General features: G+C 38.1%; 1 protein-coding gene across 1 annotated transcript in view; it reads right to left on the reverse strand.

Moving 5' to 3' along the window:
• STK32B (serine/threonine kinase 32B) overlaps window positions 1-18,046 on the reverse strand; it is a 227,830-nt gene that overhangs the window by 172,043 nt on the left and 37,741 nt on the right. The window lies entirely within an intron of this gene.

Here is an 18,046-nt window from a genome sequence, read left to right on the forward strand (position 1 = left end):
GTTTGGATTCCTGAAATGTTCTAGATAATCATTTGAATTATCATTTGCCTATCATACATTGACACCTTTATTCTATTTTTTTTCCTTTTGGTCTCTCCTTATATTATTCCCCCCTGCCGTGTCCCCTACTCTTGTATTAATATTCACCCATCTCTACCTAATTCCTCCCTCTGAACTTTATCTCTATATTATTGTCCCCCGTCTCTCTCCAGTACTCTCCCTCTACCCGTCTTTTCCACATAACTCCCTTACCTGTGACTCTCCATTTCACTCCCCATCCATATCTCAATATTATTCTCCACACCCATCTCTCCTCAATTCTCTTCTTTAACCTATCTCACCAGAGTTCTCCCGTATCTGTCCCTCCATATTGTTCTCCCCACCAGTTTGACTCAGTAATGCCCTCTACATGTTTCTCCCATTTTTTCTCGACTCACATGTATCTTCCTATCTCACAGCCACTGTATTGGTGTATTTCCCTACATGTATATCTATTAATCTATTTCTTTCTGACAGTTATCTGATATTTTAAGTAAATGAGTTGAGGTCAAAGTAACAGAGAAGAACAAGAACTAGCCAAAGTCAGGTACATGGTAAAAGTCAAATAGGCAAACAAGACAGGCAAGGGTAAAATACAAACTCAGAGTCAGGTCAATACCAGAATATACTACAGTGAATCAAGGCATGCACTAAAGGGTGCTGGGAACAGAAAGCACAATAGAGCAAAGCAAATAGGGTCAGATAGATTTAACTACTAAGTGGTACCTTGTCATTGGTCCACATCATGCCTGCGACCCCAAAATGTACATGAATGGGGGTGCAGGACTGACATGAACCATTTAGAGACTAGAAGCATCCATTTTCCCTTTAAGAACACACTTAGACTGCGAGGAGCAATTATCAGTTTAAGGGGCAGCCCCATCAGAGATCCCTTCCCAAACTAAGGACCGTGGCAGTTCAAGAACCAGGTAAGTAATGCTACACTAGTATGCTTCATTAAAGGGACACTATAGTCACCAGAACAACTACAGCTTATTGTATTTGTTCTGGTGAGTAGAATCATTACCTTCAGGCTTTTTGCAGTAAACACTGTCTTTTCAGAGAAAATGCAGTGTTTACATTACAGCCTAGTGATAACTTCACTGGCCACTCCTCAGATAGCTGTTAGAGATGCTTCCTGAGTCATGGCTGCCTAAAATGCATCCAAACATTCAGTGTCTCCTCCCTCTGCATGCAGACACAGAACTTTCCTCATAGAGATTAATTAATTAAATTAATCTCTATGAAGAGATGCTGATTGGCCAGGGCTGCGTTTGCTGGCTCTGCCCCTGATCTGCCTCTTTGTCAGTCTCAGCCAATCCTATGGGGAAGCATTGTGATTGGATCAAGCTACCACTTCTGATGATGTCAGCAAACTGCTTGTTTTTTTTAAGGCAAACAGCATGCAGATCTACAGCCTCTGGCTTGAATACAGTAAGATTTTGCTATATTTATGGAGGCATGAGGGGCCCAAGGGGGCTAGATGGTGGTGTTAAACTATAGGGTCAGGAATACATGTTTGTGTTCCTGACCTTATAGTGATCCTTTAACCTCTTTTATCACACTTTGTCTCACCTAAACAAGCTGGTTTCGAGTTGCAAAGACAGGTCTCTGACAACACTAGTCAAGCCGTAGATCATAGAAAATATTGAAGCCCACAAGATCCCTAGCCGAATTACTAGCACCTGATGCGGAGAAACAACTCATATGTAATATAGTAGAAACTCTTAAAATCTCCAAATGTCAAGGTCACACTCACAAAAATGTGGAAAGGAATTGAAACAGATCTAGTACAACACTATAATGTAAAGTATCAAAACGCTTTAATTTGTTGCACTTAAAAAGATAAAAACGAAAAAAAAGGCCCATCAATAAAGTCCTGCACTCCCCAGTCCTGTTCCTTGTAGTAGAAATATAGGATGAAGTAAAGGAGTACTCACAGGTACAATAAATAGATGTGGCAAACAATAAAGTTGTGAAATAAACAGAAACAATAAAGTGATCATTAAAAATCAAATTAATCCTACGCATTTCGTCTTGTAGCTAAGACTTCCTCCAGGGCAATAAAACATAAGAATCCGATTGCTTTAGTGGTAAAATTCCAAATGCTTGCATATGTCTGTCTATAGGTCTCTGCTCCAAACAACAGACTGCCATAAACCAATCCATATGCTTTGTCCCACCTGGAGTTAGCTTCAGGGTAATCCGAATAAATTTCCTTATAAGGGGTTCCGATCCTCCATCGCCAGTGGAATACACATGCGCTCCACTGACATCATCCGTAAGATAAAAAGAAATATAAATAACCACTCTATGTTTAGGTGATATTTCCCATAAAACAAAAAGTGCAAGTGCAGCGCTCAAATAAAAACTAGGACTTACCCCTCACATAAATATAAATTAGGATGAATGTACATAGAATAAAAGAGAAATAAAATCACATAGTGTGTAACTGTAAACAAATATGGATATATTCACTAAAGTGAATGCAAATAAACTCACATATATTAGAGCCTTTTATTGATATAGCCTTTCTCTGTCATGCTTTTAAGGTGGCATACACAACCTCTCTTCAATGGATGTGAAGATGAACAGCTTCCAAAGTGGTACATGTGAAAGATAGAGGACAAAAAACCAAATCTGCTAGGTGTAGTATTTAATATATCAAATGATAGCTCAAACACACTTGTGGAGAACTGCTCACCTGGTTTGAAGCCTTTAAAAACTGGCTCCAAGTTTTACAGCTCGGTGTCTTTTTTGGGGTGACACTACCCCTTCTGGAACCCAGATGAAGAACGAAGATAAGGGATAAGTAAGTAGTGGTTGTTACCTTTTATTACCAAATATTAAAATAGCAAAAAACAAACAAATCAAAAAGCAAAGCCTCCCTCTTCTTACTGTCTCTGAGATGTATTTCACCTGTAATATTGGCTTTTTCAATTAGTGACGTTATGTCTAGGTTCCTGTTTATAACGGACTCTGGTCCCACCTTGTATAGTCACATGGGGAGAAAAGCCAAATTTGGGCAGAAAGAATGCGCAGAAAATCCAAAACTTGTTTTTTGGAGCACATAATGTTAAAAATAAAATCACTGCACACTCATTTCCTAGCCATTGCAATAAATGCTACTCTTTTAAACTCATTTATTATCATTATAGAACAAGTCAATTTAGATGAAAGGGGGTGACATTATGATGAAGCTAAGGAGGAGAGAAGGGTTCTGGATTTATAGACTTCAAACATTGCAGCCCAAAGGGGTGAATGTGGATTTTGATTTCATTTGCTTTTTGTCTCTTTAATACTTTAATTTTACAATATTATATTTTTAAATTTTTTTACAGAACTCCATCCTCCTTAGTTCCATTTTCATGTATACATATATATTTACATATATATTTATTCTTTCACAATTTTCTCATATTTTATTACTGTATTTTCTGATGTGTATGAGAATAGTTCTTTTCACATGTCTCTTTTTATTGAGAATTTTCAGTACACATAACACATTGTACACATTGCAGCTGCAATGATATCGGTATCAGTAACAACATTGCACATCACATTGCACATATTGCACATAGTATGCTTTATACAACCTAGTAAAAGTACTTGGATTGACTAGGCACAACGACACCATAACATAGGAATGTCACTTAGGAAATAACATCACAGGCACATATTTTAATAAGTCATATCACTATGTTGTGTGCATTGTCATCTATCACACTGTTTCTCGCCATGTGCCCTGGCAGGTATGGCTGCATATACCTCAGTAAATGTGCACTGTAAGTAATTAATGAGATTCGGGGGAGGAGAACCATGACTGGATAGAGGGGGACAGAGGGAGCAGAGAGGGAACTTGTGTCCATTGTGGAAGGAATCATCTGACAGAGTTGTGGTAAACATTGTGAGACACTATTTTGCACCATGCCATTATCCCTATTGCAGTACCCAAGGTTAGCCCTCAAGGTGCAGAGGATATCTGGTATCAGTTGGGGAATGGATAGGGTCGTATTGTTTTGAGAGAGCGAGCTGGAGTGACATGTTTAGAGGGCAGCACATCCCACCCAACTTTTCCATATTTAGAGTGAACATTTTCACTACCTACTCACACAGCAATGTGTTTCCTGAAAGCAGATTATTGCTGCTTAGGATTTATTCATTTCTTGAGTGAGGTTGGTGAGCAATCTAAGAGCAAATAGAGGCCAGGTCATGCCCTTAACTCTTAGGTAGGTGGATAAATGGTGAGAGTTCGAGTTTGCCATTACCAATGTATGGTGGGATTGTATAAGGATGTCTGCCAGGTGATTGTGGCTTGGATATAGATATATATTGCTTTCATATAGTGACGTGGACACAATGATGTAGGAGGGGGGTGAATAATGGATAAACAGAAAATAACTGAAACAACAATCATTATGATCTAGTATCCTTACTATTCACTAACAATCATTATAATTGTTTTGTGAACACAAGAAGAGTGAATTCTGTTTACAGACTTCTTACCCTTAGAACAAAGAAGGTGACCGAGATGTGGACGGGGAAATTTACCACCCCAGGGATTGGTCATAGGGGTCATGGGGAATAACCACCAACTTTTTGTGCCCAGTAACTTGCAAAATCATATTACATGGTCGATAACTTCTGACTCATGTGAGTTCCGCAGTAATATGTTCATATTTAGCAGTAATGTTTTTGTGTTTTTTTTGTGTTTTTGTTTTGTACTAACCTTGTGAGTTTATCACAGTGCATTACCCTAGTATCTATGCATTTAACTGGCGATGTGTACCTCAATTGTTTTTGCTGCATACGTGATCTACATGTCACCTCTTATAGTTACCATCTGTAAGCCCGCTCACCGCGACGCGATAAAAAGGTAGGTGAAAATTTGTATGGTAATAGTGTGGGTGACATACAATTCCCTTTTCTATCCCACTTTTCCTTCCCGCTGTGCTGTCTGTTTTTGACTCCTGAGAACAAAAAGTTACGCTCTGCATGGCTAGAGATGTGCTATCAGAGCATATCTCAGATTTTTAAGTTAGTATTCCACAATAGGTAGCCCCGAGCTGTGAGATATGGTCATTAGGGCATTCATAAATAACTTTGGAAACAGACAGACTAAAAGCGTTTCAGGGATGTGGAAGTGCATTTGACTAGTCATTGTGGCCTAATTCTCTATATTCAAGTAATAACAAATAAACCGTGCTTTTAGGTGCTTCAAATATAATGTAGTGAAGAACCTGGTTCTGCTAAGCAGCTCACACACGTGTAGGTACCTCCAAACCTTAACACAATAGCATGCAAAAAAGTGGGGTAATGAAGGTGAGACAGAAGGGTCACAACAAACAGAACCCAGTGGAGCGCTAATTAAATGGACTAAACTCACCCTTAAATAAAGGGATATGCCAATTGAGAAAATCTAAAAGGAAAAATATAAAATGGGAACAATGGTGCAGTATATCTGGACTGGATGTTCTTTACAAAGTGAGGACTCACCATATTCTATGGGACTTTTTATTTTATATTTTATGTAAGTGTTTTACTACAATAAATTTTATACTGTCTACATGAGCCTACGTCCTGCATCTAATTTCCTGCTTAACAAAGAAGAGCAGTGCCCTCTTAAAGGCACAATATCCATCACACTGAGAGCCCAGTTTGTATTGGCTCTCTAAAAGGTGAGCAAGTACTTGTATTTGTTTTTCTGACATATTGGGTGAGGATAATACACTAGGACTTTGGTACATTGTTCCCTTTCTCTCCCTTTCTCTGAGGACCACCATTCAGCCATTGAAGAAGCCTGGTATTTGCTTTAAAATACCCCAGCGTTTATGACCTGAGCCTATCTTTGCCTGGCTCTATACCATGTGAGTTTGTTATATATACAGCTCTTTGTAAAGAACATCCAGTCCAGATATACTGCACCATTGTTCCCATTTTATATTTTTCCTTTTAGATTTTCTCAATTGGCATATCCCTTTATTTAAGGGTGAGTTTAGTCCATTTAATTAGCGCTCCACTGGGTTCTGTTTGTTGTGACCCTTCTGTCTCACCTTCATTACCCCACTTTTTTTTAATTCTCTATATTGTCTGTGACACGGTAGCGTGTAGGTACGGTGCTGGCACATCTGGCTTAAACTTATGGTCGGCATGAATTAAGCTAGTTGATTTTCATTAACTGTACATTGCATGTAGTGGTAGTTTCGTTGATTCACAAGCTAAACTTAAAAGTAAGGCATTAACACAAAATTAACAAGAACAATAATTATAGACTAGACTTAAGTTCGGCTAGCATACTTTTCAGCAGATCTACAGTTACTGGCTCTCCAGCTGTCATTGGCCTGTGCTTTAGCATGGGTAGGAGGCCCAAGGATGCCCTTTCTCTGAAGTCTATGGAGGCGCATTTAGAAGAGCAAAAGGAGCCGTCGTCTTCCAGCTCCATCTTCTCCCATGCGGCCCTCTGCGAGCTCCGCAGGAGATCGCTAATATCGCGGCTTGCTGGGTTCTTTTCCCAGGATTTTTTTCTTTTCCAGCCCATGGTTTGTGCTCAGTATGGTAGTCGGGTGTTCAGCAGGTTGAGTGCTCAGATCCCACTTAAAATCGTTTAGTTTGCAGGGTATAGCTCGGAGCGCATTAAGATATGTCCACTCTGATCTGCGGTTGGCTCTGCCCCCCAGACGATCTTTTATATAGGATCTGTGATTTTAAGTTGTTTTGAGGGTGCTTCAGCATGCAGGGATTCAGTTCTCATTAATGCTGTAATTTTTTGGAAGACGATTCGGGCGTTAAAATCGTGCTTTTGGGCTTGGTAATTATGGAGCTCTCACTCCATGCGTCTTGTCCCGCCGGTGGTTAGCCACGCACCCCTGTATGATAATTTGTAATGTATTAAATATCAATGTTTTAACTATAATTACTATGTCCACTTTTATCATATATTTTTTTATTGAAAAATCCTCAATTTGGTCTTCTTTTTAAATGTTTTTATGGTATATGGGACTTACGAAGCTACCACAGGAAGCTACCGGTGTAGAAGAAAGGACTTAGATGCTTTTTATTGTGTTTAACTCTATTCAACCAATGGGCGAAACAAACAAGATACTAAAAAAGTATTATTGAAACACATATGCATTCCAGAGATTTACTATGATGTCAATGACTGTAACTGACGGATGGCTGTGAGACTCATGCGCGTTCCAGTCTACTTACGGATGATGTCAGTGAAGCGTATGTGCATTCCACTTACGATGGAGGACCGAAACCCCTTGTAAGGAAATTCCTTTGAATTACCCTGAAACTAACTCCAGGTGGGACAAAGCGTACAGATTGGCTTATGGCGGCTCGTCATTTGGAGCAGAGACCTATAAACTATACATGTGCAATTAGTTTCAGTCCAAATTTAAATTGTGCCGAAGTGCTGAATTTCGGAAGTGCCGAACCGAACCAAATTGCCAAAGTGCCGAATTGCCGAAGTCCCGAATTGCCGAAGTCCCAAATTGCCGAAGTGCCGAAGTGCTTCGGATTTCTGAAAAGTGGCAAAACAGGAGAGAAAGGGAAAATTAAGGGAATGATGACAGGAATCTAACCCTAACCATACCACTAACTCTAACCCTAACCCTACCCCCTACCCCTAACCGACCCAAATTTTTTGCCCCTGCACCTAACTACTATAAACAGACATATGCAAATATTTGGAATTTCATCACTGAAGCAATCGGGTGCTTATTTTTTACTCCCCGGGAGGAAGTCTTAGTTACAAGATGAAACGCGTAGGATTAATTTGATTTTTAATTAGCACTTTTTTGTTTTTGTTTATTTCATAAATTTATTGTTTGCCACATCTGTTTTTTTTTTAGATATATCTTAGTTTCTTTATGTCACTTGAGGATAAAGAGCAATCCTTTGTTCTACCTACCTTATGAACATGAAAGGGTAAATACTATTTTACTTTTATTATAATTTTGACTGCACCTAAAGTGGTTATACTATTGTTTGATGCAGAGAAAGCGTTTGATCAGCTAAACTAGAAATGTATGTCCCTCACTCTTGAAAAAATCATCTTGAACTTATATTCGATCCCCTCAGCTAAAGTCATGACTTCATGTTTCCTTTCTGACCCATTTTGCATAATAAATTAAACTCCTCATATTTTTCACAAATATTTATATTAGCATTGGAAACGATAGTCCACAAAATCAACACCGCTACATCAATAGCTGGAATGCTTGTTAAAATCGTCCCGCAAACTCCCTCTTTGCTATGACATTCTTCTCGCTCTCTCTTCCATGGAGTCCTTGATCCTATGCTTACTGCCCCTCCTCTGAAACTATGGCCTTGTATCCTTTTACAAAAATAATGCCAGCAAAACAGGCATTTTCAAGGGAAAACAAAAATCAGATAATCAGAAGATAAGACAAAGCCAGGTCAGGGATACCTGAACACAGAATGGTCAAGTGGATAGCCGGGTCAGTAACAGTAATTCAAAACATTATAAACATGTTTTTGGGTCAAGTATTAACCACAGCAGGGTACTGTGAACTAGAAACTGTGAAGTTTTATAGGCTGGAGGCGTAATTGCTATAGCCATGAATGCAAAACATGAGAGGGTGGTGATTTTGCCTCCATGTGTCAGTCGCGACGTCATGACACCAGGGTGCTTGCTTTGCATCATAAAAAAGTGGCATGGGTCAGTGTTCTTGGAGGAGCTGCCTGGAGCTGGGATAATTGAAGGTCTGCTGAAGCGACTCACCCCTCGATCGGCGGACCGGCAAGGTAACTCGGGCTCCCCTTACAGCATGCTGCAGAGAGCAGCCTTCATTTTACCTGCACGAATGGAACACAGAACAAGGCCTCTATACCCATTGTAACGTAACACATTAGCTGCCTCACCTATCCCTTCAGATAAGGAATGCAGTTTTGAATTGTTACCTTTGTACATGTTACATTGACACTATGTTGACACTGCATATATACATTGTATGTAATTGTGAACGTTTTAAATAAGTCTTCAATAAAAACCAGATACTGGAAAAAAATGGTTTTGAGTCAACCATTTCGAACGAAAAATAAAGAATGTATATTGGCTACTCACAGTTCCGCTCAGCTAAATTTTGTTAATGAAAAAAGATTTGGGATAATGAATCAGATGAACCAAAAGGGGTTGGAAATGGGCCAAACAGTGTATTATAAAATATATACGTGATATAAATATTATGTATATATTTTATAGTACTCTAATTTGCCTGCCATGTGGTTCACAGATCAAGTGAGAAAAAGTAACCAATAAAGGGAGAAACATTACAAATATATATTTATATATATTTTATATTTATACTATTTATTAAATATATAGTTTATAAAGGCATATTTATTTTCTGATCCTTTTTTCCCTCTGTTAGTCGGTTCTCCCTTGAGTTGTGAATAAAATCAACATTTAGTGACTGTTCCCCAGCCATAAATTATCATTTTCTCCCATCAATTATTTTGGATCCACTGACAGAATTCAAAATTATGGATCAAAGCAAACATTCCCACCCATTGTGAGTTCCGTTTGGCTCTTGATTTAGCTACACTTTGGCTCGGAGTTTGGGAATTCATGCAATCACCCAACCAGCCCAAATTTGAACGAATTTCATTTTATAGCTAAATGAATCTCCAAGTCTTTTAGTCAAGAAGTCATGCATTCACTCCTCTTTCACCCCATGAAGAAACTGGAGTGGACATCCTTATGTTATTACGAAGTGCGGGTTATTTATAATGAACACACAATTTGTACTATGATTGCCTTCAATGTAATGCCAATACAATGTAAAATATGGCTGACTTGTTATAATGATTTGTTAGCATTACAATTACATTTATAGTACAATGAACCGAAGGATCGTGTTAAACTCAAATGGTAAATATGCCTTGGATTACATTCCCATATTTTCAAAGAGTTAATTCGTGCTCACCCTTATAAAGCTGGAGTCTTACTGATGCACATTTGAGAAATTTCAATTGTGTGGATTCTGACTATTTGGCAGATGCCTCCCTGCTATAGTTCATATATCAATAATGGGGATTCATGCAAGTTTTAAAATAACTCGGATTTGTATTTATTTAATAAAATGTGACCCAGAACTACAACAATGGATTTCGTGTGATTAACTTCAACAACTAGCTGCCTGTTTTATAAAAATCACAGGTCTGAATATGTTATGAAACTGGGTCACCCTGTAATGCCATGTGTTTACATTTAGGAATTTATACATAACATCAGTCAACTTCAACAATATTCCCACAAAATCATATTTTATAAAACATAACATGCTATAATGATACAATATAAAATAATATTACTCTAATTACATTTAAATATTATCTTCGTTTAGCCATCTTATAGTGAGCAAACAGGTTGAAATTTCTATTTGAATATCTGACAGGTGTCTTTATGTTTAGAGATCCAGCCATCTTGGAATTCAGATTTTTAAATCCACAGTAACAGTAACCTTTAAACCAATTTTGCTACAGTGAGAATGTACAGTGTGCAGCTAATCAGAATATGTGCACTCTACAAGATGATAATGTCTGTTAAAATGCTGAATGCCCTACGCACCAATTGGAACCTGAATTAGATTTGAATTTAATTAGATTTAAACAGGCAAAACTAAATATTGAAATGAGACGGTGATATCGTTTTTCATGGGCTTTATGATAGAGCAAACAATTACTTAATGAATTATCAATTTTAACCACTGGGTGTTTTTGAAATAAATATAACTGAATCTTATTTTTGGTGCTCTGTGCAAACTATTCCACGAGAACTAAAACGTGCAAGCTTTGTACAGGTATGGAACCCAAAGGGCTGCACTCACTGCAATGAGAAGGACAGCACTTGTGTGTTAGAGGTCCAATATTCAAATGGAGGTGGGAATAGAACTTGTTTGACTTATTTCTAAATAAATAGTATATGTAGTTGTTCATTGTTGCTCGTAGATGCACCTGCTGAGCATGTGGTAAGAGTCCACCAAACATGTTTTAACCCCTTAAGGACCAAACGTCTGGAATAAAAGGGAATCATGACATGTCACACATGTCATGTGTCCTTAAGGGGTTAAAGCATTCTGAGGCGGAATGTTTCATGCACGTGATGTGTGCACCAGATAATGTCCTACTAAGTTTGTGTGAAGAATCCTTTCATACACCTGCAAACACCCATTACTCTTTAGCTCACATTCAGACTGACCCGCAAGACGGTGGGGGATCCCGGTTTTCCAAAATATATAAATATGTAAGCAGCTTTGTAACCGCAGCTGGTTCCTTTATTTACCACTATAACGTCTTAAAGCATAGAACTTAGCAGGGCTAACCATACAGATATCTTAGCCATACATGTATATAGTCAGTAAGAGATCATCTATTTAAAATATATAAATAATTGAGAATACAATATAAAATAAGGATTGTCTTGGAAGCAATAAAGTTTTGTCTTTTTAGATAGTTATTATATAAAAATATAAATATAGACATATAAAATCCATTAAAATAATTTATAGCAGAGTTTACAAGATTAAACTATATGCTTGCAATATCATTAAAACAGAATAACATACCCTCTTGAACATGTCAACATCTCTCTTTATGATATGGAGCGACAGTGTCTCTGTCTCCAAATCTCTCCTCTGTCCCTTAACATTTAAAAGGTACTCATATTTATATCTTAGATGTTCATTTAGGACCTCCCTTAACTTGGCAAAGATACAAGGCCATAACTAAAACGTAAGTGCACACATCGTGGGGAAATTCCCTGACTTGGGACAAGATGGCTTCCTAAAGTCTGATGACGTAGCATAGCCTTGAAGATGTTACTGCATTACTTGTTTTGTATTAAGCTAAGACAATTTGGCGTAAACATATTATGCACTGAAAGTAGGTTAGAGGTTATTGCTTTAAGAACGTGTAGAAAAAACACTATGTACCATTTCTGACACCTTGTCAGTTTGCAATATCTCTTACAGACAAAGTACACAGTTTAAGAAATACAACATTTCATTCTAAAACTTGTAATATTTGCATTTGCCCACAACAGCTTGGACTCTTCATAATTTGTTAATGGTTTAGCTTAGATACAGTGAGAGGGATGTTATGGAGGTTGGCATGCATAGGGGAATGTAAGAGGGATCTAGCATAAATAAAACAGACATGACATGAATCGGATGAAACTGACAGGGGAGGGAAGTTGAAAATGCTAAGGGAATAGAACTGTACTGACATGAATGAGGGGTAATGATATGGAATCTGGAATAAAACCGATAATGGTAAGGACCGAGTTTCACTATGTTAGCAAAATGGGTAATTTTGATAAATTGGCATAAACCGAAAGAATAGTAGGGAATGTGGTATGAATAGGAATGTATAGTAATGTATCTAACTTGTGTAGGAGTAGTGGGAGGTAAGTTGGTCTCAACGGGGGAATGTAAATAAATATTGACAGTGACAGTGTGCAAAGTTAATGATATATGAGGGGTAAATTATATATTAAGTTTTCACAAGTATGTAATTATACTTTTTTTAATGAAAATTACTCATTATTTTTTGTTCTGCATTTTATTTCAAGCTTTTTTGGTAATGAATAATGAGTGTATTTATAATACAAATGGCACATTTGCTATAAAGCTAAATATTTTGTGACCATGACCTTTAACCCCTTAAGGACACATGACATGTGTGACATGTCATGATTCCCTTTTATTCCAGAAGTTTGGTCCTTAAGGGGTTCAGAGAGGTATCTCTGTATTTTACTTTTTAGTCTAGCTCTTTATTGATTACAATCCAGCGCACAGTCTGATTCACTGATGAATGATGACTGGCACTCTCGGGAGGCTGTTGTGAGCATGACAAAGATTAAGGCTATTGAGGTGAAGGTGACATCTTTATAAGTCGGTATATTAATAGTGCAAGCTTTCAAAACCACTCAGTTCTCTCTTTCAGATATAGTTTTATGATGACAGAATGGATGCACACAGCTCCTAATCGATTGGGCCACCAAGTTCCAAATAAGCAATAGAGGGTGCTGGGAAGTAGTAACATGACAATGTCTTGTGCTGGTATCAAGCAGGTATAATGGAGATATTTCCTAAGTAAATGTAAGTTGAAAAATTATTTTTGTAATGAATTTATGTAATCCATGTGTTTATTAGTGATTACAGTGAGGTGAAAGTATTTAGTGTTTATTTTAATGTTTGAGAGTTTGTCTACTTCTGTCTTTAGAGTATACCTAGATCTGAAAAGTATTATCCTTAAGATTACTACTATGAAATGGACCATATCGCTAATTGCATTCACATTACTACCTTTTAATCCTGCCCGCCCTGTATCAGTCATGACTGACCTCGGGACCCAACACCCAACGTGCTTGTGACGTACATTTACATCAACACAATAAAACTGTCCCATTACCTCGTTCTTCACTAGAAGAGACATTTATCCCACCTTTTAAAGTGGACCCACAAAAGTTCATCCTCGAGGAATAAACATATGTCAGACGAAGTTGTTGTGGATGTTTTATAGCTTTGCATATTTAAGGGCTAGGTTGAGGTCTTTTTTTTTGCTTCCCTTAACATTGCAGTCCCTGTATGGAGTTAGTTTCAGTTCCAATCTTGGACATTATAATTATTATTATACCAAATTGCTTAGTCAGGCTTGCCGAGCATCAAAATAAAACTGCTTCACATTTTTTTTTGGGGTGTCAATGAGAGTCATCATTGGTTTATAGTACATGTTCCATCAAAAAATTGCCAAGATTATCTCCAAGAAAATATGAACTGTCTATTATAACTTTTAATGAAGGCAGCCTTAAAGATCATAGAACATGGTGTGCACTCATGTAGACTTTAAAGACAACGATAATGAGGGTATATTAACGTTCATGAAAAATGTCCCCAATCATCTCCTTTTCAGAGCATATTCTTTTCTATTATATGAGAGATGCTAGCACTGCATTATTCATGTTACATTCTCTACTGGAGGAGTGTTATTACCAATTACACACTAAATTGTTGCACAATTTCACAGTAGGACAATCATTTAATATATGTTTAAGTCTCTTCTTGGAGGTTCTAACATTTCTGTAGGCATTGATTAAAGGGCTAAATACAGTGTCTAAATACATTGATTGAAAGGCTAAATGCAGTGTCTAAATTCAGATCATTTTATTATTTGAAAATTACTACCAAGTTATTTTGGTATGGCAGCCACATGTTAAGGCTGTGTCTAAATGTAAAATTGTTCATCTTTAAAGGGATACTGTAGTCTCAAAACAACTTTAGCTTAATGAAGCAGTTATGGTGTATGCCCCTGCTGTCTCATCTGTCATTTAGGAGTTAAATCACTTTGTTTCTGTTAATGCAGCTCTAGCCACACCTCCCCTGGCTGTGACCCACTCAGCCTGCAGGAAAAACAAAGGTATAATTTTCAATCAGATCTTAACTTGCTTTAGACATGTTATATCCTGCTCTGTAAATTGAACTTTAATCACACACAGAAGGCTCCAGTAGAGTCTAGAAGGTTATTAACAGAGCAGGAGATAAGACATTTAAAATTAAGCAGACTGTGCAATAAAGGAAGTTTAAACATTAGATGACTCTTTACAGGAAGCTCTGTAAGTCCCATGGAGGGAGTTTTGACTAGGGCGGTGTAAACAAAGTGATTAAACTCCTAAATGGCAGAGAATTGAGCAGTGAGACTGTAGGGATATGGTCTATACACCAAAAGTTGAATGGTTCCTATAGTCTCCATTTAATATAACACATAAGGGGCAGCTTCCCCTTCACTGGACGTGTCACAGGAGCCCAAAATGACAGACTCAGTTTATAAACTACGTTATCATACACACCAAGCAGGAAAACCCAACTAAATACAACATGGGTACCAACCAATGGAAACCACCAAATAAGCAACAAACACCCTTAACACACACATATATGATCTAATTATCTATGAAATCTCCCTGCACAGCAACAAATACTTCCATGAATTTCCAGTAATAAAGGTCTAAAAAAGTAGAAAGGTCTTTTCAATACCCTGCCCAGGTAATAATTGGAGTACCCATGGTGCATACAGGGAGTGCAGAATTATTAGGCAAGTTGTATTTTTGAAGATTAATTTTATTATTGAACAACAACCATGTTCTCAATGAACCCAAAAAACTCATTAATATCAAAGCTGAATATTTTTGGAAGTAGTTTTTAGTTTGTTTTTAGTTATAGCTATTTTAGGGGGATATCTGTGTGTGCAGGTGACTATTACTGTGCATAATTATTAGGCAACTTAACAAAAAACAAATATATACACATTTCAATTATTTATTTTTACCAGTGAAACCAATATAACATCTCAACATTCACAAATATACATTTCTGACATTCAAAAACAAAACAAAAACAAATCAGTGACCAATATAGCCACCTTTCTTTGCAAGGACACTCAAAAGCCTGCCATCCATGGATTCTGTCAGTGTTTTGATCTGTTCACCATCAACATTGCGTGCAGCAGCAACCACAGCCTCCCAGACACTGTTCAGAGAGGTGTACTGTTTTCCCTCCTTGTAAATCCCACATTTGATGATGGACCACAGGTTCTCAATGGGGTTCAGATCAGGTGAACAAGGAGGCCATGTCATTAGATTTTCTTCTTTTATACCCTTTCTTGCCAGCCACGCTGTGGAGTACTTGGACGCGTGTGATGGAGCATTGTCCTGCATGAAAATCATGTTTTTCTTGAAGGATGCAGACTTCTTCCTGTACCACTGCTTGAAGAAGGTGTCTGGGAGTTGAGCTTGACTCCATCCTCAACCCGAAAAGGCCCCACAAGCTCATCTTTGATGATACCAGCCCAAACCAGTACTCCACCTCCACCTTGCTGGCGTCTGAGTCGGACTGGAGCTCTCTGCCCTTTACCAATCCAGCCACGGGCCCATCCATCTGGCCCATCAAGACTCACTCTCATTTCATCAGTCCATAAAACCTTAGAAAAATCAGTCTTGAGATATTTCTTGGCCCAGTCTTGACGTTTCAGCTTGTGTGTCTTGTTCAGTGGTGGTCGTCTTTCAGCCTTTCTTACCTTGGCCATGTCTCTGAGTATTGCGCACCTTGTGCTTTTGGGCACTCCAGTGATGTTGCAGCTCTGAAATATGGCCAAACTGGTGGCAAGTGGCATCTTGGCAGCTGCACGCTTGACTTTTCTCAGTTCATGGGCAGTTATTTTGCGCCTTGGTTTTTCCACACGCTTCTTGCGACCCTGTTGACTATTTTGAATGAAACGCTTGATTGTTCGATGATCACGCTTCAGAAGCTTTGCAATTTTAAGAGTGCTGCATCCCTCTGCAAGATATCTCACTATTTTTGACTTTTCTGAGCCTGTCAAGTCCTTCTTTTGACCCATTTTGCCAAAGGAAAGGAAGTTGCCTAATAATTATGCACACCTGATATAGGGTGTTGATATCATTAGACCACACCCCTTCTCATTACAGAGGTGCACATCACCTAATATGCTTAATTGGTAGTAGGCTTCCGAGCCTATACAGCTTGGAGTAAAACAACATGCATAAAGAGGATGGTGTGGTCAAAATACTCATTTGCCTAATAATTCTGCACTCCCTGTATGCTTTCATGCACTCATGTTAAGACCTGGAGGCTGGAACCTTTACTGAAAGGCTGATTATTGGGTCAGTATACACGATTGATCACCCCAGATGTTAAGATAATGTTTGTTCTAATCATGATCTCACTGCCTCACAATTGAAGATTAGAAATTTAAAGGTTTCACCTTGTGGGTGAAACAGCTATTCAAATTTTACCAACACAACTGTCTTTGCACCTGGACTTGTTCATCTCCAGAGTACACTTTTTTTATTAAGACCACCTGTTATTATTGCTGCCCTTATGATTTGGCTGTTTAAACCTACTTGAACACAACACACAAATAATACTGAAACATAGAATGTTATAAATTATACAGAGGCAGGTAAAGGACAAAATGGTGCAAGCAAAGTCACTTTGATTTTATATTTAAAGATGAGAACTGAAGGGAGTAGATGACAGAGAAAGAAGTGGCTCATTCTGCATGTGGGAGAGATAAAGCAAAGCTGCCAGTCAGTCCAGACTTTATATAAACAAAGGGCTTAGTATCAGAGGAATTGCTTGAGGCAAACCTTTAGCTGAGCTAAGCAAGCAGTTTGACAAATCAGCTGGGCATGTGCTTCAGATCAGCAGTGGAGCTGTCATAGTGTATGGGAAGCGATCTTAGAATTCAGAGCCAGCTGCGAGCCTTGGGAGTGAGGGAGCCTGAGACTGCTATCATGTCCTGCCAGAAAGGGAATCTAAAAAATCTAAAAACGGAGAAGATGGCTTTCACATGCAATTATAAAGAAACCAGGCCTTTGATAGGACAGAATAGAATAGAATATTTTATACAGAACTAGATTAATATTAGAGAGAGAGAGAGAGAGAGAGAGAGAGAGGGAGGGAGAGAGAGAGAGAGAGAGAGAGAACTAGATTAATATTAGAGAGAGTGTGTATGTATGGAGAGAGAGAGAGACAGGACTAGATTAATATTAGAGAGAGTGTGTATGTATGGAGAGAGAGAGAGAGAGAGAGAGAGAACTAGATTAATATTAGAGAGAGTGTGTATGTATGGAGAGAGAGAGAGAGAGAGAGAGAGAGAACTAGATTAATATTAGAGAGAGTGTGTATGTATGGAGAGAGAGAGAGAGAGAGAGAGAGAGACATAACTAGATTAATATTAGAGAGAGTGTGTATGTATGGAGAGAGAGAGAGAGAGAGAGAGAACTAGATTAATATTAGAGAGAGTGTGTATGTATGGGAGAGAGAGAGAGAGAGAGAGAGAGAGAGAGAGACATAACTAGATTAATATTAGAGAGAGTGTGTATGTATGGAGAGAGAGAGAGACAGACAGAACTAGATTAATATTAGAGAGAGTGTGTATGTATGGAGAGAGAGAGAGAGAG

This window comes from Pelobates fuscus, chromosome 6 (genome assembly GCF_036172605.1).
Source record: "Pelobates fuscus isolate aPelFus1 chromosome 6, aPelFus1.pri, whole genome shotgun sequence".
In the NCBI taxonomy this organism is placed as follows: domain Eukaryota; kingdom Metazoa; phylum Chordata; class Amphibia; order Anura; family Pelobatidae; genus Pelobates; species Pelobates fuscus.